Raw genomic sequence first — 24,518 nt, 5'->3', positions numbered from 1 at the left:
ATAGGTCAGTCCAGTAGAAATACAATGTGTACTTTTTAATCTAGGGTTGCCAAGTCCAATTCAAGAAATACCTGGGGACTTTGGGGGTGGAGCCAGGAGCAAGGTTGTGAAAGCAAAATTGAACTCCAAAGGGAGTTCTGACCATCCCATTGAAAGGGACCGCACACCTTTAAAATGCCTTCCCTCCATTGGAAATAATTAAAGATAGAGGCACCTTATTTTGGAACTCATAGAATTGGATCCCCTGGTCCAATCCTTTTGAAACTTGGAGGGTGTTTTGAGAAGAGACAATGGATGCTATGTTGCAAATTTGGTGCCTCTACTTAAAAAAACAGCCTCCTAAGAGCTCCATATACCCCATATACCCACAATTCATTACTATACCTTATGGGAATCAGTCTCTATAGGGAATAATGGTGTGCCCAGCAGACATTTCCTTCCCCCCTCACTTTCTGATGACCCTGAAGTGGGGGAAGGGCCTCCAAATCAGGGGATCCCTGCGCCCATGTGGGGATTGGCAGCCCTATTTTTATCAGTAGATTTTTGGAGCTACAAGTCCCTCCATGAAATACATTACTTTTGTTTGTCTTTTTCTGTGTTATCCATTAATCAATTTTCTTGTAAATATAGCTTGTAAAAGTTGGTAGATAGGCTTCAGGTAAATTATGTAATTCAGAATACATTTTAGAATTGAACTTTAGAGTTGAACTTTAGAGTTACATTTTAGAATTGAACTATGGATCAGGTATTTTATTTTTACTATGGTTGCCAGGTCTGTGTTGGAAAATACCTGGAGACTTTGGAGGTAGATCTGGGAGAGGGTGAGGTTTGGGGAGCGGCCTTAAACATGGTACAATGCCTTTTAAAACAGCTATTTTCAACAGGAACGCTGATCTCTGCCAATTGGCGATCAGGATATTTCCTGGCTCCACTTTTACTAAAATGACCTTGCATAAACACATGTATATATCTTCATTATAACTAAGAGAATCGCAGTATTTTCAGGTCTGTCATTTTTCTATTTGGTATGAAATTCCTTAGATCTTTGTTTATTTTATATTTCTTTTTACAGACAAACCACTTACAGAAAACCCACCATGTTACTGAGAATTTGAAAAAGCTGTATATTATCTTCATGGATACAAGCAAGTAGACAATAGTGCTTCAACCATCTGTTCAAACTTCTTGAGGAAAAAATCTGCAGTGGAAACATCATGAAAAGTAATGTAACTTCAGCAGATGGCCAGATTTTTTTTTAACCTACACTTAACATCCAATTCCCTCCATCCCAGTCTGTGAAAATTCTGCATGAATTGTTAGCACTTACATTGGAAAGACTGTATAGGTAGAAAAATTAATACCAGAATGGTAATTCTGGAGAGATTTTTCTCTAATCTAAAGAAAAGGGCTTTTAGAAGTGAAATGCTGATCTGGCGAGTCCTCTCCTTGCTGTGTCCTTAATTCATTTCTTCTTAAAAGAACATGAACAGACAAGTATTTGGTAATGTTTTGATCAGTAAAGTACAATGACCATAAGAGTAATTTTCTAGTAACAAAATATTTGGAGTGTAGTGGTTTTGCTTTCATTAAAATAAAATTATACAAGTATGAAGGGGTTTGGGTGGAAAGGGTATTACATATAGATGTTTGTAGGATTCCTGAATTCCCACTGTATATTCAATTAATTATATTACCTATTAAAATTGCCACAGTTCTTCTGAATAGTTACATTTACTGAAGCTCAGTTGTAATTGTGATGTACATTATGATGTTTAGGCCCTTTTTTTGAGGTCTGTACTTCAATAATGCCCTAATATTCACTTGACAGAATGATTGGCTCTTTAATCAAATCACTGTTTCCCTCCTCCCCTGGTAATTTTCAAAAAAAAATCTGTAAAAAAATCTGCCCAGGTCTCTATGCATCACCAAGTCCGTTTAAATAGGTCATGTCCTGAACATATTGGTCAGCAGATAAATTTAATAAACAGCTGCTGCAACACAGTTCTTCTGCAATGTATTTCACCTACATGAAGAGCTCCACTTTAATTTTGTGGAAGAGTTATAAAACTCTGTATTCTTAGGAATCACAGAAGGGCTAGAAGTGATCAGACATCTAGTCTCCTTTGCTGAGGTAGGAAAACATCCAAGCATCCCTAATTCCTTATCCAGATTACATTGTGGTACACATATAAAGCACCAGTCTGGACTGAAGAACAATACCTGTAGGGTAAGGATTTAAAAAGAAGAGCTGGGGTGGGGAATGTCATATGCTGTGGGGAAAGGAATCTCAGAATTGTTGATTGCAAGTTGCTGTCTTGTTAGTGATAATCCAGAAGGATTTGTATATATGTAAGCAGATGAAATTTATAAGTGACGTTTTTATTACATAAACTTCCCCCCTCCACTATATTACAATTTGTGTATGCTAGGGTTGCCAAGTCCAACCCCAGAAATATCTGGGGACTTTGGGGGGTGAGCCAGGAGACTTTGGGGGTGGAGCCAGGAGACACTGGGGTGGAGCTAGGGGGGAGGGGGGAAACGGCGCCGGGGAGCGTGGTGAGCCGCCCAGTCTTGGAGTGGGCGACGCCGCTGCCCAGCTGCTGCCTCTTCTCTGCTCGCCGTGGCTGCTCCTCCGAGATGGGCTCAGCCTGACCCCATCTTGGAGGAGCAGCCACGGTGAACAGAGAAGAGGCGGCAGCGGCATGGCGGCCTCGCCCGCTCCGCCTTTGGGGTGGAATCGGAGGGGGGGTGGAGGCAAGCCGGGGGCGTGGCGAGCTGTGAGTCCGGGTCCTAGAAGGGCCCGGATTCGCGGCTCACCATGCTCCTGGCCTGTCTCGCCCTCCCCTGCGCTGCTGCCGCCTCTTGGCTGCTCCTCCGAGATGGGCTCAGCCTGGGCCCATCTCGGAGGAGCAGCTGTGGTGGGCAGGGAGGGGGCGGCGGCGGCCTCGCCTGCTCCGGGATGGGGTGGCTCACCATGCTCCCTGGCGCCGTTTCCCCCCTCCCCCCGCTTCCGGTTTTTTGGGGGAGCGGGGGAAGAGGGTGGAAATCCTGGGGTCCCCCTCCAGGGCGGGAGGGTTGGGAAGCCTAGGGTATGCCAACTACACTTGATAAGCAGCCATCTTACATCATTTAGGATGGTCCTTCTGTCACTGATCAGAGGCCAGGCCTTTTCTGTCATGGCTGAAGAAGTGAGGGGGGTCTCCTCCTTAGAAGTATTCACAAGGCACTGTGAGTCCTGCCTGTTTGCCAGGGCTTTTGTGGGGGCTTTAAAGGGAGGGGGGAGAGGGAAGGAAAGATTTGGCTATTTTATTTTTGGTTTTAACTGAAAATATATTTAATGATTATTGCAAGCCTCCTTGAACCACAAGCAAAGGTGGAATGTAAATGTTTTCATAAATGAATTTACTACACATTATATAAATATGTATCTTAGACTTCTAATAACGTAAATTAAAACAGCTATAGTACTCTTGCCATACTTTCAAAAGCATGTTATTGCAACTGATGTGTGGTGAACTTGCATGATGACTTTGATAATTTTTTGGGGGAAGATATTCTTAAAGAGAAAAGAGTGCAATAATTGTCCACAGATTATATGATAACTGGAATCCTTGTTGATAGTCACCTTGAAAGAGAAGATATTGTGTACAGCTGAAAATTTTGTGTTTCTGATGTGGGGTTTTTTTACTGCAGTTGGTTGGTAGATCATAGTTGACATGCTGCGGCCTTGAATACTTCATCTCTTGAAGCTTCTGACAGGCAAAACTTACTGTCTATAGCCTCATGTGATATATCTGTTGCTGGACAGTACTACTTCAGGCTGAAGGTGTGGAGTCCATTGTTGAACAAACAATTATGTAAAACTAAAAGTAAGCAGATTGCACATTCCAAACCCATGTTCCAGCAAGCTCTTTTCAAACACAGGTGGTCCAGCACCTTCATGGTATCTGCTTCCTCACTGCTGTAATGAATCCTTCCTCATACTCACTGTTCATTGTCAGTTATACCTGTCTTCCTGTTCTGTCCCAGAGATATTGACCATTTCAGTGAAGTGTTTGGCGAACCCTCTGGCATGAAGACCCCAGGTGCCAGTTCTGCCAGTTTCCTTAATTGTGGCATTGGTGACAAAGGCTAGAATAGTTTCTGCCCTACAGATTGAAAGGGCTTGAGCCATCTGCTCGTTGTAGATCTGTAGATATTCTTGCCCATCTTGGAAAAGACTTGAAGATCAAACTGGCTTTCCTAAATGAAATTTTTATCCCAAAGAATAACGTCCTCACATTTCATAAATGCTTTGTTGCAATATTTTGCTTCATTTCAAACATAAAGGGGAAAGAAATATCTGTGCTCAAAATTGTGTGCTTTATCTCACCACAGCCAATGAGCGTAAAAAGGAAAAAATGTAATATCTTTGTAGATAATTTTATGTTTCAAAAGATATTGCCTCATAATTGATTATTACCTCCCCCTCCCCCAAAAAAAGAGTGTGTGAGAGAATAGATGTTGCACGATTCATTGTACCACAATGTGGGACGCAGTCTTCTAAAAGGAAAGATTTCCCTTTAGAGCTTTCTAAAGAATACGCATGTGACATGTCAAGCATTAGCTATGAAAGTCTCAACAGCACTTTTCTCAAGGAACTAAGGATCATAAAATGAATGTTTCTGCTGTTTCTTGGTGCCTTGCCTGCAGCATCATCTTAGAGCAAGCAATTCTGTGGAAAATGAACATAAATAACATGTAAGAGAAAAAGTACAGAAAATCTTGGCTGCCTTTAAATTTCTGACTATCTTCTTCACCATAATGTATTTATTTCATATTGAAATAGAGTTTATAATGAATGATGGATTTTATATCAGTATGAAAGCAAGAACATCCAGAATGCTGGATCAGAGGGAATATAAATCGGAAATCCTGTGTAAGTACAGTTTAAGAACAGTCATGGGGAAGTTTTCCCTGTGTATTTTACCGGATAATTGTTTCTGTACCCTTCTCTTCCCTAGTCAGTTAAGTGTGGTGCACATCAGGTCATCCAGTTTTACCTTCCTAGATCACCTGCACTGTAAAACCTCTCAGGGCTGGAAGCAAAAGTATAACTCTACACATAAAATGGTTCTTTCCTACTTTTCCCCATATTCTGCATCCTTCTGCATTTACTTAAAAAGCCATTTCTCAAGGTTAATGTACTCTCAGGAATAGTGTGGGCTGCAGTGCAGAGGGCTGTATATTGATTTGGAAATCCAAGATAACTACACAGATTCCCTCCTTGCACAAGTAATGGCTTACTTTGCTGTGGAATATTCAAGTTTTCAAGTTACAACAACTTTTTTTTGGTTTGACTTTGGTTTTTTTACAGTTTTTTATTATTATTATTCTATTTAGTCTGTTACAACAAATATTTATAGCTATATACATTTTGATCTCTCCCTTCCTCCTTCCCTCCCTCTACTCTTAGTCTTTTCACCCCAGCCATGGGCACAAAGTCTTAATCTTCCACTGAATGTCTTTTCTTCCTTTTTTGTTTGACTTTGTAAACCATCAATTAAAGATAACCTAGTTAAGATACTGTCTTGGGAATTCTGTATCATTTACAATTGTCTAGATAGATTGTTTTCTAAATATTTATATTTCATATCAGAATTGCTATTTAAACAAGTCTAGTACATACTATGATGTTAGTAATAGTGTAATTATGTCATTAATATTTCAAGGAGAGGACCGTAACGGAAGTGCTAAACATTAGGATTAAAGTCTGGGGCCTTGCATGCCCTTACAGATTTAAAACACAGCTTGATTTCTACAGCCACTTGTTTAGATGTCAAAGCACAAGCCTTTCCTATGATAGCTGAAGCAAGGAATAGGGTTTGGTGAGTCCATTTCCAAATCTATTATGATATTGTGAGTCAGCACAATCATTTTTTAATTATTTGAATTAACTAATCTTTTAAATACCATACCTGAATGTGATGGTTTTTAAAGAGTGCATTTAGATTTATGGCAAGTCCAGAGGTGAACAGAAGAAACATATACTTCTTTCCTTATTTAACCTTATTGGTGTTATATTTTATTCAGCCATTCAAGTTTAGCTTACTTTTCTTCCGTTAGGTATTACTTTGTCTCATGAAAGATGTACATACTTTATCAGGATGTTTTAGTAATAGGGCTGCTATTTCTAATTATACCGTGTTCCGGATCCAAAATGAAATAGAATTTTGCAGGAGGGAAGGGAAAACCCATTTTCCATGTATAGCATCTTGATACTAACTCTGCATTGGGTTACAACAAGGGTGTTAAATATATGGCCTGCAGGATGAAATTGGTCTGTCCAGGGCTCATAAGCAAGTGCCTCTCTACTGCTTTCTTCCCTGGGGTTGCTGCTGAAGTGTCATTACCCACTTTTGCCTGTCTCTCCGTTGCATAGAGAGATATACAAAGCCAAGACTTCTTCCATTCACTGGCTGAGGTCTTCTCCTACTCTCCTTTATTCTTTGCTACTGCTAACTGAGATGGGAAGGAAGGGAGGGGGAGTGAAAGAACAAGCCAGAGAGATAGAACAAATTTTAAGTCCAGTGGCACCTTTGAGACCAACAAAGTTTTATTCAAGATATAAGCTTTTGTGTGCATGGATGCTTTTACAGAGAGAGCAGCAGGGAGGAAGGGGGGATTCTTATGACAAGGACAATTTACACTAAGTATGCCCTGCTCTGCCGTTTACTTTGAGATCTGATCACACACATGCATGTTAAAAGAAAGTAAGAGAGCATGGGGAAGAGATGTGTTGGGATAAGCAGAATTTAAAGGAAATTATTTTGGCCTGTTCTGGAAAGGGTGGGGTTTTTTTTAAAAAAAGTTTCGATTTCTCTATGCCTATCTGGGATTTCTTTCAAAAAGACCCTGATTAGGAACTACAGCACTAGGATTGGATCCCATTGTTTATTGACTAGAAGTAGATGACTAAGTATTTAAAAATGCATTTATAGTTCTATATCTTCCAGTTCAACAGGCCTCCCACTCTTCCCTCCCACCTTGCTGGCTGCCTTTCTTCACCCCCCCGGCTGCTTTTTAAACTGTTTCACTACCACTGAGTGGATTTTGGTCAGTCTGAAAACACATTATTTCAAGATCCCCCTCTTTACTTCTAACAGATCAAGGGGGAAGGGGAGAAACCTAATAGCGCAGATTGCAATCTTTATTAGTGGAAAGGAGCAAGAGTCCAGTAGCACCTTAATAACTAACAAAATTTGTGGCAGAGCATGAGCTTTCATGGGTTGCTGCTTGCTTCTTCAGATACAGCTAGAATGTGAGTCCATCTGTCCTTATATCTTGGACAGTTGAACGGTCTCAGATACCAAATGACAATAGCAAGCATTGGTATTGAGACAGGAAACCTAGGTCTCGATGCATTGCCTTGAGCTTTGTTATCAGTTGCTACTCAGCAGTCTCTCTTTCTAATTTCCTTTTGAAATTCTTTTGTTAGAGAACCACTACTCTTAGGTCAGCAACTGAATATCCTGAAATGTTAAAATGTTCCCTCATTAGTTTTTGAATGCTGTGGTTTCTAAGGTCAGACTTGTGCTCATTTATTCCTTGCATCCTCCTGGATTAAACTGATACCTAGGTTTCCATTACCAATGCTGATATCTCCATGCCTACTTCTCCTCTACATATTACACCTAATCTAATCAAGCCTGTTATTGCCGTTCACCTGTTATTGCCATTGAGCATCTGAAATCATCGTTTAAAGTTTATATCTCTGGTACCTGGTGTTACATTTTATGGTACACACGGCCCTCATAACGAATAAGTTTGACACCTCTGGGCTTGAATGTGTAGAAATATAACCCCAGTTAGACCAGGGATCCAATAAATCTTTTTATTTTTGGTGAATTTCCTTAGATAGTCTTTTTTTTTTTGTCTCTTTGCACATAGGAAGAAAAGTTCTGTCGAGGAAAGTTCCACTTCTCTCTGAGCATTTCCTTTTGGAAACATCTTTTTTGTCTATAAGGCAAGAGAGCAAGAACATGCTGCATCTTTTGTTCTGCATCTTTTATGTATGACAAAACACTTGCCCTTTTACTCCAGCTGAGTTTAGGCCGGAACAGTCATTTCCCAACTTTGAGAGCCATCTTTGAAGATTGATTGTGCAGTATTATGTAATCAACATGAGTAGCTTTTACTTTTCCCACTGCTGTTGTACTTAGCCTGCTGTTTTTCCTTTCTAGTCTATTTCCCCTTTTGCTAGATTTTTTCAGTTGAAGCTTCAGTGTATATACCTTATTTCTTATAGTTCAACTAGCGATCAGATTATAGTAGAAACATTTTTGTTGTCTGCATGCATTGTATCCATTGAAGATCTCCCTTTAGTTACCTGAAATTAAAAAATAGATACCCCTGAATAATATAGTCCCATTATGGCCACATTTATTCACAAGAGAGATTCAAAAACTCTGCAAGGTTACTTATTTTTACATTTTGCTTGCTTTCTGGTCACAGTGAATTGTATTCTTCCCCCTCCCCCCCTTTTTTGTCTTTTTTGTCACAAGTGTTAAAACTGAAAAGTGTATAAATGTCAGATATTGGCCTGATAAGGGAGAAGTGTGTGGGATGGAGAAAGATGGGTATACAGACAATGCATTTTCAAAAGGTGTAATATAATATTCTTCTGTAGAATATAGATATTTATAGAATGACATAATTACAGTCAGAGCTAAGATGTATCAGTAAATCTGAAGGTAAGAATAGCTTATGTGCATAGACTTTGTATTTAAAGCAAGTGGTGCTATTCATGCAATACAATCTAAACCAAGAAGGGATTTTTGTACCTCATGTGGGTAGAAATTTGACTTAGCACAGCATTATTTAAGAATTGCCCATTTCAAAACAGCTGAATGTTCTGTATGTTGCTGAGAATATATTGTTCCTATATATTGGAAAAATATATGCTTCTGTATTTCTGCTCAACAATATCATAAAAAGATAAAAATCTCACTGTCTAACATAGCCGATCAAGATAATAAGTGTCAGTTTCATTTTTTTTTCTCATTTGCCTCTGCTAGGTTTGGGATTTTGTTCAGATAGTAAGATAATTAACAAATGTCATTTTTAAATAATTGACTAGAGTTCATGGAACTAATTAGAATACCACTTTATTTTTAGTTAAGAATAGTAGAAGTTTTTTTAAATGGGCTGTCATCCAATTGCAGAGCCCTGTGGTGCAGAGTGGTAAAGCTGCAGTACTGCAGTCTGAACTCTCTGCTCACGACCAGAGTTCGATCCCGGCGAAGCTAGTTTCAGGTAGCCGGCTAAGGTTGACTCAGCCTTCCATCCTTCCGAGGTCGGTAAAATGAGTACCCAGCTTGCTGGGGGGAAAGTGTAGATGACTGGGGAAGGCAGTGGCAAACCACTCCGTAAAAAGCCTGCTGTAAAAACATTGTGAAAGCAACGGAAACGACTTGTGCTTGCACAGGGGCTACCGTTACCTTTTACATCCAATTGCATTCATCCACTGAATATGGGATTGTTTCTAATAGGATTTTTTTCCTTGAATTTGCTGGAGGTATATGATAGTTCTGTATTCCTTGTGAATGTGATCACAAAAAGACCACAGTAAAGCAAAATAATAGGGAACTGTGTGTTTGCATTTTTTTGGTACTTGGCTATTTTTAGAAACTACAAGGGCAATCACATTATTTCACATTTGACTTTTCATATTCAGTAACAAGGCCGGTTAAGCTTTGATTTTAGACACATGTATTCTAAATAACTGAATTTGACTGGCAAGAAAAAATAGAAATGTAATTGATTTGAAAGCTAAGTAGGAAAAGCATACCGGTCTCTCTGCACTTAACCACCCATCCTTTTGGTAAAGGGTCATGCTGTAAGGGCACCATTACAGATTCTGAAATCTCTGAAAAAAACACTTGACCAAAGCAGCCTTTAGAATGGAAATCAGTTGATTCTTTGTGTTTAGCTTCCTGCAAGTGCTAAAAAACACAGTGATTAAAATTCTGCATCTGCATGGGATGCTCTTCCTTAATGATGCCCATGTCATTTGGATAAAAATGATGAAGAAAAAGAAAGTGGATAATGAGAGGCTAACAAGTTCAATTACAGCAAGACTTCAGACAGAAAGACATTTGCAAATGCCTGTGCAGATCCTTATCCATGTCTGATCCTGTAATGTATATTTACTCTGATGATGCATTCTTAGAGGGGAAGAGGGAGGGATCTGCATCTTATATTTATAGATGATTATGTTTCAGAAATTTGTTTGGAAGATTTAAAAATATCCCTTTATAATTCCAGTCATATTTATCTTTGTGGTGCCAAGACATCTTGCATTTTCTATGGGAGGAGAAATGACAAAAAAGATGGTTTTCTTTTGCTGACATCATGTGAATTTGATCAGTTGTAAGTAAAAAAGAACAATTATTGCTTTTATTTATATTGACCTTCCCTTTTCAAAGTGTACTAAGAGGGAGAGATAGAGAATAAAGAACAAAACTACACAAATCCTGTATTATGAACAAATATGACACATCTAGGCTACTTAGGGATGAGTAGGATGATTGTACTAATTTTCTTTATTTTATCAAAAATTATTTGATTTCTTGTTACACTGTTTTCTATTGTGTTTTATCAGCAGTATTCATGTTGCTTTTAAAATCACCATAAAGTAGAGCAGCAAAAATTTAGGAATCCTTTTGAGAAATTCTTTTTGAAAACCTAGTTTGAAACTGAAAAGAAATATTAGAAAATAAGTGATGAGAATGCTAAAGAATTCCAAATTGAAGTTATTAGTTGTGACTATGAAAATTGTTAAAAACAGTCTCAAGTTTTCATTGTACCCTTATAGTAGATGGCTGTATTTTTATCCCAAATAAAAAATGCAGCATTGTTATCTTTTCTATACTAGAATTTGGAAGTTGTTTAAAATATCACTCTACCAGTACATGCCCCTATTCTATTAGCTATATAAACATCATCAGTAATAACAGGATTTTTCTTATTAGTAAAGCTTTTATATAATTAATGGTATAATTAATATTCCCAGATGGGTAGCCGTTAGTCTGTCTGTAACTGTAGAAAACAGCAGGAGTCCAGTAGCACCTTAAAGACTAACAATATTTGTGGCAGGGTATGAATTTTCGTGAGTCACTGCTCACTTCTTTGGATACAACTCGAATGTGAGTCCATCTGTCCTATATATTGGAAAGTGGAGTGATTTGAGATGTCAAATGACATTAGCAGACAAATGACAGTAATAGCAGGCATGATATGCTGAGGAGTAGTAGATATGGAGAATCAGAATTAGTAATGAGAGGAAATCTAGGTCTCAGTTCAGTCCAGGTGGATACACTGTTTTGAACTTCATTATCCATTGCAATTCAGCATTCTAATCTCCCTTTGAAATTCTTTTATTATAGAACTGCTACTCTTAGGTCAACAACTGAATTGTCTGGAAGATTAAAATGTTCCCCCCCTGGATTTTGAATGTTGTAATTTCCAGTGTCAGATTTACATCCATTATGTCTCTCTCAATATGTCCCTCAAAGGGCCTTGTGTTCCTTTGACCAGCATCTGCTGGTGATTCTGTTTAGCCTCAACCAGAGCTAAAGCCTTTTTGGCTCTGGCACTGGCAAGGTGGAACACTCTCCCAGGTGAGATCTGGACCCTATGGGATTTAATACACTTCTGCAGTGCCTCTAAAAAAAAGATGTTCCACCAGGCCTATGGTTGATTATGGTGCAATCCATCTTAATTGGCCTCCCTTGCTCTGCTTTATTCTATCGTGGTAGACTTTCTCATCAACCCACTTGCTTTGCGCTATTTCATCTTCAGCTGCACATAATTAGAGTCTCTTGGGATTCGTTAATCATGCAGTAGACATTATTTATGTCCATTATGTCTCTCACCATTTTAATTATGTTGGAATGTTAAGAATTACCGTATTTTTCACACCATAAGGCGCTCCAGAGGATAGGATGCACCTTCCTCCTGAGGGGCGATCCTCTGCCTCCAATCCGGCGCTTCCCCCGCGCCTGCCTGCCTGGCTCCATCTTCTTCAGGCAAGCGCTGGGATCGCTCCACCTGGCCCCACCGCAAACCTAGCGCTTTGCAAGCGCCGGCTGCGGAGGGGGCAGCATGCTTCCTCCTTGCCTGTGTGCCTAGCTTCAGCTGTGATGTTTAAAGCAAGCGCTGGGATCGGAGGGGGGAGGGAGCAATCCCAGCGCTTGCTTTAAACATCACAGCTGAAGCTAGGCACACAGGCAAGGAGAAAGCACGCTGCCCTCTCCACAGCCGGCGCTCGCAAAGAGCTGGGTTTGCGGAGGGGGTGGGTGCTTTCTCCTTGCTTTAAACATCACAGCTGAAGCCACGCACACAGGCAAGGAGGGAGCACCCGCCCCCTCCGCAAACCCAGCGCTTTGCGAGCGCTGGCTGTGGAGAGGGCAGCGTGCTTCTTCTTGCCTGTGTGCCCAGCTTCAGCTGTGATGTTTAAAGCAAGCGCTGGGATCGGAGGGCGGAGGGAGCGATCCCAGCGCTTGCTTTAAATATCACAGCTGAAGCTAGGCACACAGGCAAGGAGGAAGCACGCTGCCCCCTCTGCAGCCGGCGCTTGCGAAGCGCTGGGTTTGCGATGGGGCCACGTGGAGCGATCCCAGCGCTTGCCTGAAGAAGATGGAGCCAGGCAGGCAGGCGCGGGGGAAGTGCCGGATCGGAGGAAGAGGCAGCAGATCCCCCCCCCCAAGGTACGCACCTTCGGACCATAAGACGCACACACTTCCCCCCCACTTTTTTTGGGGGGGGGGAGTGCGTCTTATGGTCCGAAAAAATACGTTATATTTTAATTATGTAATTTGTTTTTATATATGTTGTAACCTGCATTTAGCCTGCTGTGCAGGGGAAGGAGGACTAGAAGTGGAGTAATAAATAAAATAATTATTTGTTGAAGGAACTGGCCTGTTTGTCCAATGCAGAGGGTGAAAAGGCATTGCTAACATATGATGGAATACATCACATTGGAGGTTTAGCAGAAGTATGAACCTGAGATGATATGGCTGATTTCGCTTGATCCACTGATGGTATTGCTAGGATCTATATGAGAGCAAAGTTGGCATCTTGGTTTTTTGCAGGCTTTGTTACCATTTTACTGTTACATGAAACAGTTACCATGTTACTGTTAAGTAGCTAATCATTGCCAGTGAGAAGTTGTTTTATTAGCAGGCTGTCTGTAAGCAAGAAAAGGTTACCTGCCCCGTCAGTACCTGTGTGAGGAAAGTGTTACTATCCAGCAGGGGTTGCAGGTTATTAATAATAGGTCATTCAAGGCCAGTTTGCTACAAGACAAGCCCAAAGAAACTGACAACAGTACATCTCTGATGGTCACCTACAGCTCACAACTTAGGCCAGTTCAATGCATTATTATTATTGTAATTTGCCTGCTAATGTCATTTGGCATCTGAAAGCACTTCACTTTCCAGTATATAGGACAAATAGACTTACATTCTAGCTGCATCTAGCTGTGAAGCATGAAAACTCATATCCTGCCACAAATGTTATTAGTCTTTAAGTGAGCTCGTGGTGCATAGTGGTAAGCTGCAGTACTGCAGTCCAAACTCTGCTTGAGTTCAATCCCGGCAGAAGCTGAGTTCAAGTAGCCGGCTCAAGGTTGACTCAACCTTCCATCCTTCTGAGGTTGGTAAAATCAGTACCCAGCTTGCTGGGGGTAAAATGTAGATGACTGGGGAAGGCAATGGCAAACCACCCCATAAAAAGTCTGCCATAAAAATGTTGTGATGCTACATCACCCCAGAGCTGGAAATTACTGGTGCTTGCATAGGGGACTACCTTTACCTTTAAGGTGATACTGGACTCTTGCTCTTTAACAGAATATTGTCATGCATGTTTTTATAATGGAAATGTGTTTCAGCAACTTCTGAGTTGTTAAAAAAAAACCCTAATTAGTGTAGAAAATATTAGAGTTCCATATTTCCATATATGATTAAAGGGCTGGAGCACTTTCCCTATGAAGAAAGGTTGAAACGCTTGGGACTCTTTAGCTTGGAGAAACGTCGACTGCGGGGTGACATGATAGAGGTTTACAAGATAATGCATGGGATGGAGAAAGTAGAGAAAGAAGTACTTTTCTCCCTTTCTCACAATACAAGAACTCGTGGGCATTCGATGAAATTGCTGAGCAGACAGGTTAAAACGGATAAAAGGAAGTACTTCTTCACCCAAAGGGTGATTAACATGTGGAATTCACTGCCACAGGAGGTGGTGGCAGCCACAAGAATAGCCACCTTCAAGAGGGGTTTAGATAAAAATATGGAGCACAGGTCCATCAGTGGCTGTTAGCCACAGTGTATGTGTGTATATAACATTTTTGCCACTGTGTGACACAGAGTGTTGGACTTGATGGGCCGTTGGCCTGGTCCAGCATGGCTTCTCTTATGTTCTTATATTTTGAGTTTACCCAAGGTGGTATGCAAGAAATATAACTTTTCACTGATGCACTTTGGAAATTGTGTTCTTTTAAAAAAATCATCCACTGTACTATTTAATAATAATTTGGCTACCATTTTTCACCCTTTGTTGTAAGCAGCCATATTTAGTAAGTACAGAAGTAGCAAAGTAGCTGGAGGGTTTATGATAATTCCATAAGCAGAGAAGTGTGTCTGCAAAGGAAAGATAAACAGGACATAATCCTCATAATTCCCTACTGATAGCCTATCCATCTATGGTATAAATTAGAAAGCCTAGAGATTAGAGAAGCTAGGCTGGGTGTAGCTCACAGCATTAATCACAGTATTAGGTCAGCAGTATGCTGAAATACTGTGTCTTTGCAGGTGATATTTCACTACAGGTAAAAACTGAGCAATACAACTAGAAATAAGTATTGATCAGCCAACCACTGTGATATTGTTCTTCCTGTTTCATTAGTTTATGCATTTGTTATCCCTGGTGTTCTTGAAAATACACACATTATCCCACAATCTAGGTGCTATTTGCTTTGGCATGAAAAAAAATCACTCTATTTCAAGAATGCTATGATTTTCTTGAATCAATGTTTGCACATTATTCACATGCTATAGGCCAAAATGGAGCTTTTGAGTATAGGAAGGTTTGTGTGTGTGTGTTTTAAATTATGTCCCAGTTTTTTCAATGGGGACCCAATGCAGATTACAATATCATTCTCCCTCCTCCATTTTTGTCCTCCCCTTGAAGTTACTGAGGGAGGAAATGAGTCTCTGGAATAGGCTTCCCAACCCTCCTGCTCTGGCGGGGGACCCCCTGATTTGCAGCCTCTTCCCCCGCTCTCCAAAAATCTGGAAGCGGGGGAAATGGCGCCAATTTTGGTGCCACTCACAGCGTTCTTGGGGCATTTGGACAGCTCCGCCTCTGAGGTAAAATTGCAGCCCAAACTTTCTGCCGGCATTTCTGCCACCTGGCCTGGCTTCCTGCGCTCTGAGTAACACTTGGGCTGTCGCCCTGCCCTGCACCAATCCCAAGCCAAGCGTCCTTCCCCTCCCTCTCTCCGTCTCCACCTCTGCCTCCTCTTGCAAAAGCACACCAAGCCTCCCCTTCCCTTCCCAGCGCTTGCCAAATGCCGGCCCCCACCTCCCCGGCTGACCAATGCAGGGAGAGGCCGCTCCTTCCCGGACCAGGAAGCAGGAGAGGTGGCTGAAGGGGCTCCAGGTGACGCGGAGGATCCCGTGATCCTTTGCATTTGCAAGCTGGGCTCCACACTTTTGCATTTGCAAGCCGGACTCCAGCTTGAAAGCAGCAGCAGGAGGAGGAGGTATGGAGTTTGGGGGGCGTGGTGAATGCAGCCCCTACCTGCCGGGATGAAGAGTGCAGCAGCAGGGCCAGTTCTCCTGGGGCGGCCCGACGAGGAGGCCAGGGAGCGAGCGGAGGTGTTCCGATGCTCAGCCAGCAGCTGCGGCCCAGCCCTCTCCAAGCCACGCTGCCTGGGTCCAAAAGTTGCCAGCCTCCCAGCCGTCCCTTTAAATATGATGGCCAGAACTCCCTTTGGAGTTCAATTATGCTTGTCACAGTCTTGATCTTGGCTCCACCCCCAAAGTCTCCTGGTTCCACCCCCAAAGTCCCCAGATATTTCTTGATTTGGACTTGGCAACCCTACTCTGGAAGGTACCCATTGAGCTTCCATGGCAAAGTGTGAATTCAAGCTGGGGTCTACCAAATTCTAGTCCAACACTGTAACCCTTACACCTTGCTGGTTTTTAAATAAATCCAACATTTTGTCTTCATATTGTTTTCCTGATCTGTCTGTGGCCTAGTCTCCTGCTTTACCACCAATCAGCAGGATCTCCTACTACAGTCAACAGCAGTATTTTCATTGCAGTAATAAAATATATTAAACAGTTCTACAATCCAAAACATACTTTCTTTATCACAACTATGCATGCATGTGCTGCTTGTGACTATCTCCATTTCATGATTAGTGAAAATAGAGCAATTCAGAATATTTACTTGTACTGCAGGGAGATGTGGTCATGTGAAGAAGACAAGATGATTAGGTGACTCAGCCATGTCAAGGTCAGGATGTAAGAAAGAATAAGCTTTAATGGATTATTTTTATCTTCTAAAATTACCCTTTTCATGCTGAGCACTTCCAACATAATTGGAGCTCATTATGTACATTAAAAGTGAAAACGTGGTAACAGCAGTCAAGCAATCATGGTAGTAGCAGTACAGCAGCAACAGGGGAGTAGGCATTTCAAATGCTCTGAGCCTGTTTTGTGGACAGATTCAAGAGATTTTAAATTTGAAACCCAAAGTGACTGGTTTGCCTGGCTTGTGAATGGAGGATGCTTTCACAATTGTGTTACTGCTTCTCTTTAAATTTAAGCCATTTATTTCCCATGGCATAGTGCTTCTTGAGACTGTAAAGAAAAAAGCTGGAACTCCATTACTGATCCTGAGGTATTTGCATGAGGTTTGGAGATGGTAAGAACCAGTGAAAGATTCCTCATGCTTAGAAAAGACTCCTTTTCTTTTTTTAAAGTAACCTCCAAAGTACAATGTATACTGATAGCCAGGGCATCAGATCTATTGATGGTTTTTGTCAGTCATCTGACTAATGTAGATACTGATTTAATTTACCATTTGGCAGTCAGTTTGTATGGATTAGCATGTGCAGTGAACCACCCCAAGCCCTGTGATGAGCTGCTACACACGAGTAGCTTGACATATGGATATAACTGGTATGTAGAACAATGCAAAATCTTATGACCAGGGAGGCCATTTGGCATGTATTGGCTCTGTTTTAGGGTAGATGGAGTTCAGCGAGCTTCAGGAGGCTATTACTGTACGGTCATTAAAATTACCTTTTTAGCTGCACTGGAGGTGCTGGAACTCTCTGTAAATATCTGCTGTTTTTAGTGAGGAGTAGAATTTTTTTGTATTTGTATTTTATCCATCCAGAAATCAATTATATTAAAAAATGTCATGTGTAAGGGCAATACAAGTGACTCAGAAACTGTCAGATTTCTACAACTTGTGTAAGAATTACTTTGCCAGTTTTAACATGAAATGTTGTCAGTTTGTTCAGATGACAACATGTAAGGAAGATTTTATTGTTGTTCCTGTAAGGTAAATGATATGTATAGTAGTAGGTTTTATTGATTGGACGAAGGGTTCATTGGAGGAGTACATACTGCCAAATAGAGCGTGCTTTTATTGACATTAAAAATAAAAACTGTAAGTAATGCTTTGTAAGAAAGAAAAGCTATGCATTTGCCATAAAAAGTTACTATCAAAATACTCATGTAAAATATCCAATAACATCAGAAGAATGAGCTGACCAAAACTTAGATTTTTTTCTTGCTAATCTGTGGTATAGCATAATATTTCCTTGATGTAAAGCTGTAAATTAATTGTTTCCTCATCAAGTAAAATTTTCGCCCTTTCAGGTGAATGATGTGTATTTATAGAGATGTGAGGAATAAAGGCCTGTATCTCTGGAGGATAATGTTTTATTGTTAAACTTGCTGTAGCTAATAATTTCCTAGTGGTGGCTTACCAGTACTATGATTAAATGTGACACACAGCACTGATGCAAGAGCGCTGCTACAGAGAAATCTGCTTAAAGGCTACATTCTTTTATCTAACCCCTTTATACGAATAATTTTCATGGCTGTTGTCTACTAAGGGAGACTATTGACTGCAAAGAGTTGCCATCTGTATAACTTACATTAAAAAAGTGTTGAGTTCTATATATATATATATATATATATATATATATATATATATATATATATATATATATATATATATATATATATTTAACAGCAGAACTCAGATAAAGATTATGTTAAATATAAAGATAATTGTTAAATATAAATGTTCCAACATAAAGATTAAATTCCATTGTAAAGATACATATGCCTATTTTTAAAACTAGCAAGCAACTAGCAAAGTTGCTGAAATTCTTTTACCATACTCTCATGGAGGGGGAGGTTAATGTAGTTTATGATGACCTCCCCCCCCCCCCCCCCCCGCCTTGATCTTACCTGACCTAGCATGGCCTTGCATATAGAAAATACATTTCTCCCTGGTAATATAATTCCCTCTCCAGTTTTTTCCTCATTAGCTCCTAAATGATATAGTAAGTAAAATCCATGGCTCAAGATGCCTTTACTGCCTTTCTCTTCCTGGAGAAGAAACAGCTCTCTCTCTTCCTGGAAAGAAACTATAGTAAGAGTTTTGTTATCTGGCACTTCTTTATGCAGAACACTCGGTTAACCAGCAAGGTCCATAGCTCCTCCCTTTATCTCACATACTCCTGTCTCTTCACGTGTGCATGTGTTCCGTATTCCTGCCTTTCCAGACAGCCAGCTTAATGCCTCAAGCTGCTGATGTCCTCTGACAGCCAGTACTGCCATTTGGCATCATCCTTAGGCATCTCTTTCTCCCTCAGGTTGCCCAGAACTGTTAGACACCAACTCAGGTGGAGGGCTCTCAGGCAGCTGGCCTGATTATCTTCCTGCTGCATATTTATTTATTTGTATTTTAGGTTTGTAAATCACCCATTCTTGAATACACAGGGCTCTGGGTGATATCCAACAAATTAAAACATAAACATTGTAACATTAAAATTATTTAAAACAATTATTAAAACAATCCTTCTTACATTATGAAGAATCTCAGTGTTCTTAATTTAAATTTAAATCCGCTCTGAACCGTGGCTGCCATTTCGTGGGCAGGATAAGTAGAAGGCTGAAGTGAGAAGATGGAAGAAAAGAAGAGTGTGCCAGCCCTGATGGAAACTCTTGCTGTCTTCAACCAAAAGTGTGGTGAAATATCTCTGCCTTGCAGGCCCTGCAAAATTGCATTAAGTCATGCAGAGCCTAATGGTATTTGGCAGAGAGTTCCACCAGGTCAGAGCCAGAACCAAAAAAGCCCTGGGTCCAGTTGAAGTCAGCCGGATATCTTTGAGTCCAGAGATCATCAGGAGGCTGTTTTCAAAGAAGTGTAATACCTTTAGGGTTTCCAAGTCCAGTTCAAGAAATATCTGGGGACTTTGGGGTTGGAGGCAGGAGACATTGGGGGTGCAGCCAGGAGCAAGGTTTTGACAAGTGTAATTGAACTCCAAAGGGAGTTCTGACCATCACATTTAAAGGGACCACACACCTTTTAAATGCCTTCCCTCCATTGGGGCTCATGGAATTGGACCCTCTGGCCCAATCTTTTTGAAACTTGAAGGGTGTTTTGAGATGAGTCATCAGATGCTATGCTGCAAATTTGGCACATCTACCTCAAAAAACAGCCCCCTAAGTGCCCCAGATACTCACAGATAAATTCATTATACCATATGGGAATCAGTCTCAATAGGGAATAATGGATTGCCCAACAGACATTTCCCTCCCCCTTCCTGTTTTCTGATTACCCTGAAGCGGGGTGAGGGCCTCCAAACCAGGGGATTCCCTGCCCCCACCTGAGGCAATCCTAAATACACTGCTGGGGACATACCAGAGGAGGCAGTCCTGAAAGTATACAGGTCCCAGACAGCTCAAGGCCTTAAAGATTAACACCAAGAACTTGAACCTGACTCAGTACTGTACTGGAAGCAAGTATAGCTGGTGTAGCGCAGGTTGTATCTATACCGTCCTTGGTGTTCTCATCAAGATTTGCACTGCTGCATCCTGGATCAGTTGGAGCTTCCAGATCAGTCTCAAGGGCAGGCCCACATAGAGTGAGTTACAGTACTGTAGCCTGGATGTGACTGTTGTGCGGATTAGTGTGGATTACTGTAGCTAGGTTGGGGTGCAACAGGAAGGGAGCTAATTGCTGTGCTTGGCATAGATGGAAAAATGCCAGCCTGGCAATATATATGACCTGGGCCTCCATAGTTAAGCAGGCATCCTGAATTACACCCAAACTCTTTACAGAGTCTGCTGGTGTTAATGGCACCCCATAAAGAGTGGGAAGCCTATTGCCTCAACCCTGAGGCTCCCGCCCCTCAGCCACAGAACCTCTGTTTTAGCTGGATTCAGTCTCAGCCTACCATTTTTAAATTATCCCACTATGGCCTCCAAACCTGTGGCCAGATTATGTGGGGTGGTACCTGGGTAGCCATCTAATAACGGGTATAGGATAATGTGTATAACATAGGTTATATGGATGGCAGCTCTTTTCAGTCAACTGTCTCCCTTAGTAGACAACAGCCATGAAAGTTATCCGTGTAAAGAAATTAGATAAAAGAATGTAGCCTTTAAGCAGATTTCTTTGTAGGAGCCCTCTTGCATCAGTGCTGTGTGTCACATTTAATCATAGTACTGGTAAACCAACACTAGGAAATTATTAGCTACAGCAAATTGAACAATAAAACAGTATCCTCCAGAGATACAGGCCTTTATTTCTCACATATTTCTAAATACACATTTGAGTGTTCCACCTAAAGGGGTGAAAATGTTAATTGATGGGGAAATAATGAACATACTTTTACACCAAAGAAATAGTATGGTTCTGTGTTTTGGGGAGAGGCTGTCACTATAGCAGTCCCAGTTGGGTGGGATTTGGTTGCTGTGGATTCCTTATTTCTGTCAGGAGCTCTCTTTTAAAGATCACTCAGTTTTAACACATTCAAAATGAAGTGGTGAAATTGTTAATGAGGACTAGACACACAGAGCGCCAGGTCAGTAAACAGGAAAACAGCTGCCATTCTTGAATTAATCCAGTGGTGAACAATCTAACTTGGCATGTATTACAGAGATTTGGTTGGCTGAGGCTGGAGGAGCAAATAAGACCCTCAGTTCTACCCTCTGTTTCTCTGTACAGCAGCAGGCAGACCAGGTAGGAGTGTGTGTGGGGGAGGTAGCATTGCTTTGGTCTTTTGGAATTCCATCCATAGAAGGGCAACTGACAGGGTTAAGAAGTCCACCCCTTCTGCCCACTTGTTTATCTTCCTGAGCTAGCTGAGCTTGTCTCAGGCATGCTTGCAGAAACTCTGGGTCTGCTGGGTGACTTCAACATCCATTTGCTAATTACTTTGCAGAGGCAATCACCTAGTTCTGGGATGAGTTAGATGCTGGCATGGATGCATATTCAGATGTCATCTGCTTGTCTGATTTACATCAATACCTTTCAGCTTATATAGCCTGAATATGTGGACAGGATCCTTGGAGAGTGGAGGCCTGTCTTCTTTGTCCTTGACCCTTGGCCTTCCTGGCTGAGAAAAGCTGCCCTAGGGGAACTGTCTGGACAGGTAAGGGGTTGTGGGGAAAGTGGGGAATGCTTATTTGAAACCAGGAGCTGTTCCACCCATGCTCAAGCAGGCAATGATTAGACCTGATCTGAAGGAACCTTTCTTACGCCCTGCAATGTTGGAGAATTTCTGTCCAGTCTCTAATCTTACATTCTTGGGAAAAGTGCTTGAGTGGATGGTTGCTTCCCAGATCCAGGGGCTCTTAGAAAAGATTGATTTTCTGGACCCATTTCAGTCTGGCTTCAGGATGGTGTTTGGAACAGAGACTGCTTTGGTTGCCTTGGTTGATGACCTCTACCAAGAACTAGACAGGAGGAGAGTGACCCTGCTAGTTCTTCTGAATCTCTCCTTCAGTACCATCAGCCATAGGATCTTACTGAGCTACCTCTCATCACTGGAACTAAGGAGAATTGTGTTCAGTGGCTTCAGTCCTGTCTTGAGAGGTCAGTCCCAGAAGGTAGTGCTGGGGAATTCCTGCTCTGTCCCATAGACTGTGGAATTTTACAGATTTTCTTCTTATTTCTCGTGCTATTTAATATCCACATGAAGCCACTGGGAGAGGTCATCAGGAGGTTTGGCCTGTAGTGCAAGCTCTACCTTTATTTTCCACCTAATTCTGTGGAAGCTGTTGATATTCTAAACCAGTCAGTTTAGTCAGTAATGGGCTGGGTGAGGCTGAACAGGCTGAAATTTAACCCTGACAAGACAGAAGTGCTCTGGATTAGTTGAAAGGCAGACAAGAGACCTGATAATTTCTTCTGTCATTGATGGAATTGAACTTAAGAACATAAGAGAAGCCATGTTAGATCAGGCAAATGGCCCATCCAGTCCAACACTCTGTGTCACACAGTGGCAAAAAATTTATATATATATATATATATATATATATATGTATATATATACACACACACACACACACACACACACGCTAATAGCCACTGATGGACCTCTGCTCCATATTTTTATCTAAACCCCCCTTGAAGGTGGTTATGCTTGTGGCCGCCACCACCTCCTGTGGCAGTGAATTCCACATGTTAATCACCCTTTGGGTGAAGAAGTACTTCCTTTTATCCATTTTAACCTGTCTGCTCAGCAATTTCATCGAATGCCCATGAGTTCTTGTATTGTGAGAAAGGGAGAAAAGGACTTCTTTCTCTACTTTCTCCATCCCATGCATTATCTTGTAAACCTCTATCATGTCACCCCGCAGTTGATGTTTCTCCAAGCTAAAGAGTTCCAAGCGTTTCAACCTTTCTTCATAGGGAAAGTGTTCCAGCCCTTTAATCATTCTAGTTGCCCTTTTCTAGACTTTCTCCAATGCTATAATATCCTTTTTGAGGTGTGGCGACCAGAACTGCACACAGTACTCCAAATGAGACCGCACCATTGATTTATACAGGGGCATTATGACACTGGCTGATTTGTTTTCAATCCCCTTCGTAATAATTCCCAGCATGGCGTTGGCCTTTTTTTATTGCAAATGCACACTGTCTTGACATTTTCAGTGAGTTATTCACCACGACCCCAAGATCTCTCTCTTGGTCAGTCTCTGCCAGTTCACACCCCATCAACTTGTATTTGTAGCTGGGATTCTTGGCCTCAATGTGCATTACTTTGCACTTGTCCACATTGAACCGCATCTGCCACGTTGACGCCCACTCACCCAGCCTCAACAGATCCCTTTGGAGTTCCTCACAATCCTCTCTGGTTCTCACCACCCTGAACAATTTAGTGTCATCCGCAAACTTGGCCACTTCACTGCTCACTCCCAACTCTAAATCATTTATGAACAAGTTAAAGAGCATGGTACCCAGTACCGAGCCCTGCGGCACCCCACTGCTTACCGTCCTCCACTGCAAAGACTGACCATTTATACTCACTCTCTGCTTCCCATTACTCAGCCAGTTTTTGATCCACAAGAGGACCTGTCCTTTAACTCCATGACTCTCAAGCTTTCTAAGGAGTTTTTGATGAGGAACTTTATCAAAAGCTTTCTGGAAGTCAAGGTAAACAACATCTATCGGGTCTCCTTTGTCCACATGTTTGTTCATCCCCTCAAAGAAATATAACTGGTTAGTGAGGCAAGATCTTCCCTTACAGAACCCATGCTGAGTCTTCCTCAATAACCCGTGTCCATCAATGCGCCTACTCATTCTGTCCTTGATAATGGTTTCTACCAACTTTCCCGGTATTGAAGTCAGACTGACTGGCCTGTAATTTCCCGGATCTCCTCTGGAACCCTTTTTAAAGATGGGGGTGACATTTGCTACCTTCCAGTCCTCAGGAACGGAGGCAGATTTCAATGAAAGATTACAGATTTTTGTCAGAAGATCCACAAGTTCATCTTTGAGTTCTTTCAGAACTCTCGGATATATGCCATCCGGACCCAGTGACTTATTAGTTTTTAATAAGTCACTTCCATTAGTTAGCTTCACAGCTTGAGTGTATTGCTTGATAAAGCAGTAGCCTTAGAAAACCAGCTTTAGTTTGGAGTGCTGCTTTAGTTTGGAGTGCTTTCACACAGCTTTGACTGACGTGAGAGCTGCACCTGTTCCTAGCTCAGTCTCATCTAGTCACAGTGATCTTTGCATCTAGACTGGACTACTTCTGTGTATTGTACTTGGGGCTACCCTTGAAGAGTGGAAGCTGCAGCTGATGCAGAATGCCTCGACTAGACTTCTGGTCAGGGCCAGTTATTGGAATGTGACCCCAACATTACAGCAATGATACTTTTTAGTGGTCTGTTTCTGAACCCAATTCATGGTGTTTGTTTTGACCTTTATAGCCT

General features: G+C 41.5%; 1 protein-coding gene across 3 annotated transcripts in view; it reads left to right on the top strand.

Moving 5' to 3' along the window:
* The first annotated feature begins 1,076 nt into the window (after positions 1–1,076).
* DLGAP1 (DLG associated protein 1) overlaps positions 1,077–24,518 on the top strand; it is a 456,386-nt gene continuing 432,944 nt past the window's right edge. For all 3 annotated transcript variants that reach the window (XM_060243934.1, XM_060243935.1, XM_060243933.1), the window contains exon 1: positions 1,077–1,221. The gene's annotated coding sequence lies outside the window, so the exon portion shown is untranslated. The remainder of the gene's footprint in view (positions 1,222–24,518) is intronic.

This window comes from Heteronotia binoei, chromosome 7, assembly GCF_032191835.1.
Source record: "Heteronotia binoei isolate CCM8104 ecotype False Entrance Well chromosome 7, APGP_CSIRO_Hbin_v1, whole genome shotgun sequence".
Classification (NCBI taxonomy): Eukaryota; Metazoa; Chordata; class Lepidosauria; order Squamata; family Gekkonidae; genus Heteronotia; species Heteronotia binoei.
The sequence above is the reverse complement of the archived record's forward strand: the minus strand, read 5'-3'. Positions and strand labels throughout refer to the sequence as shown.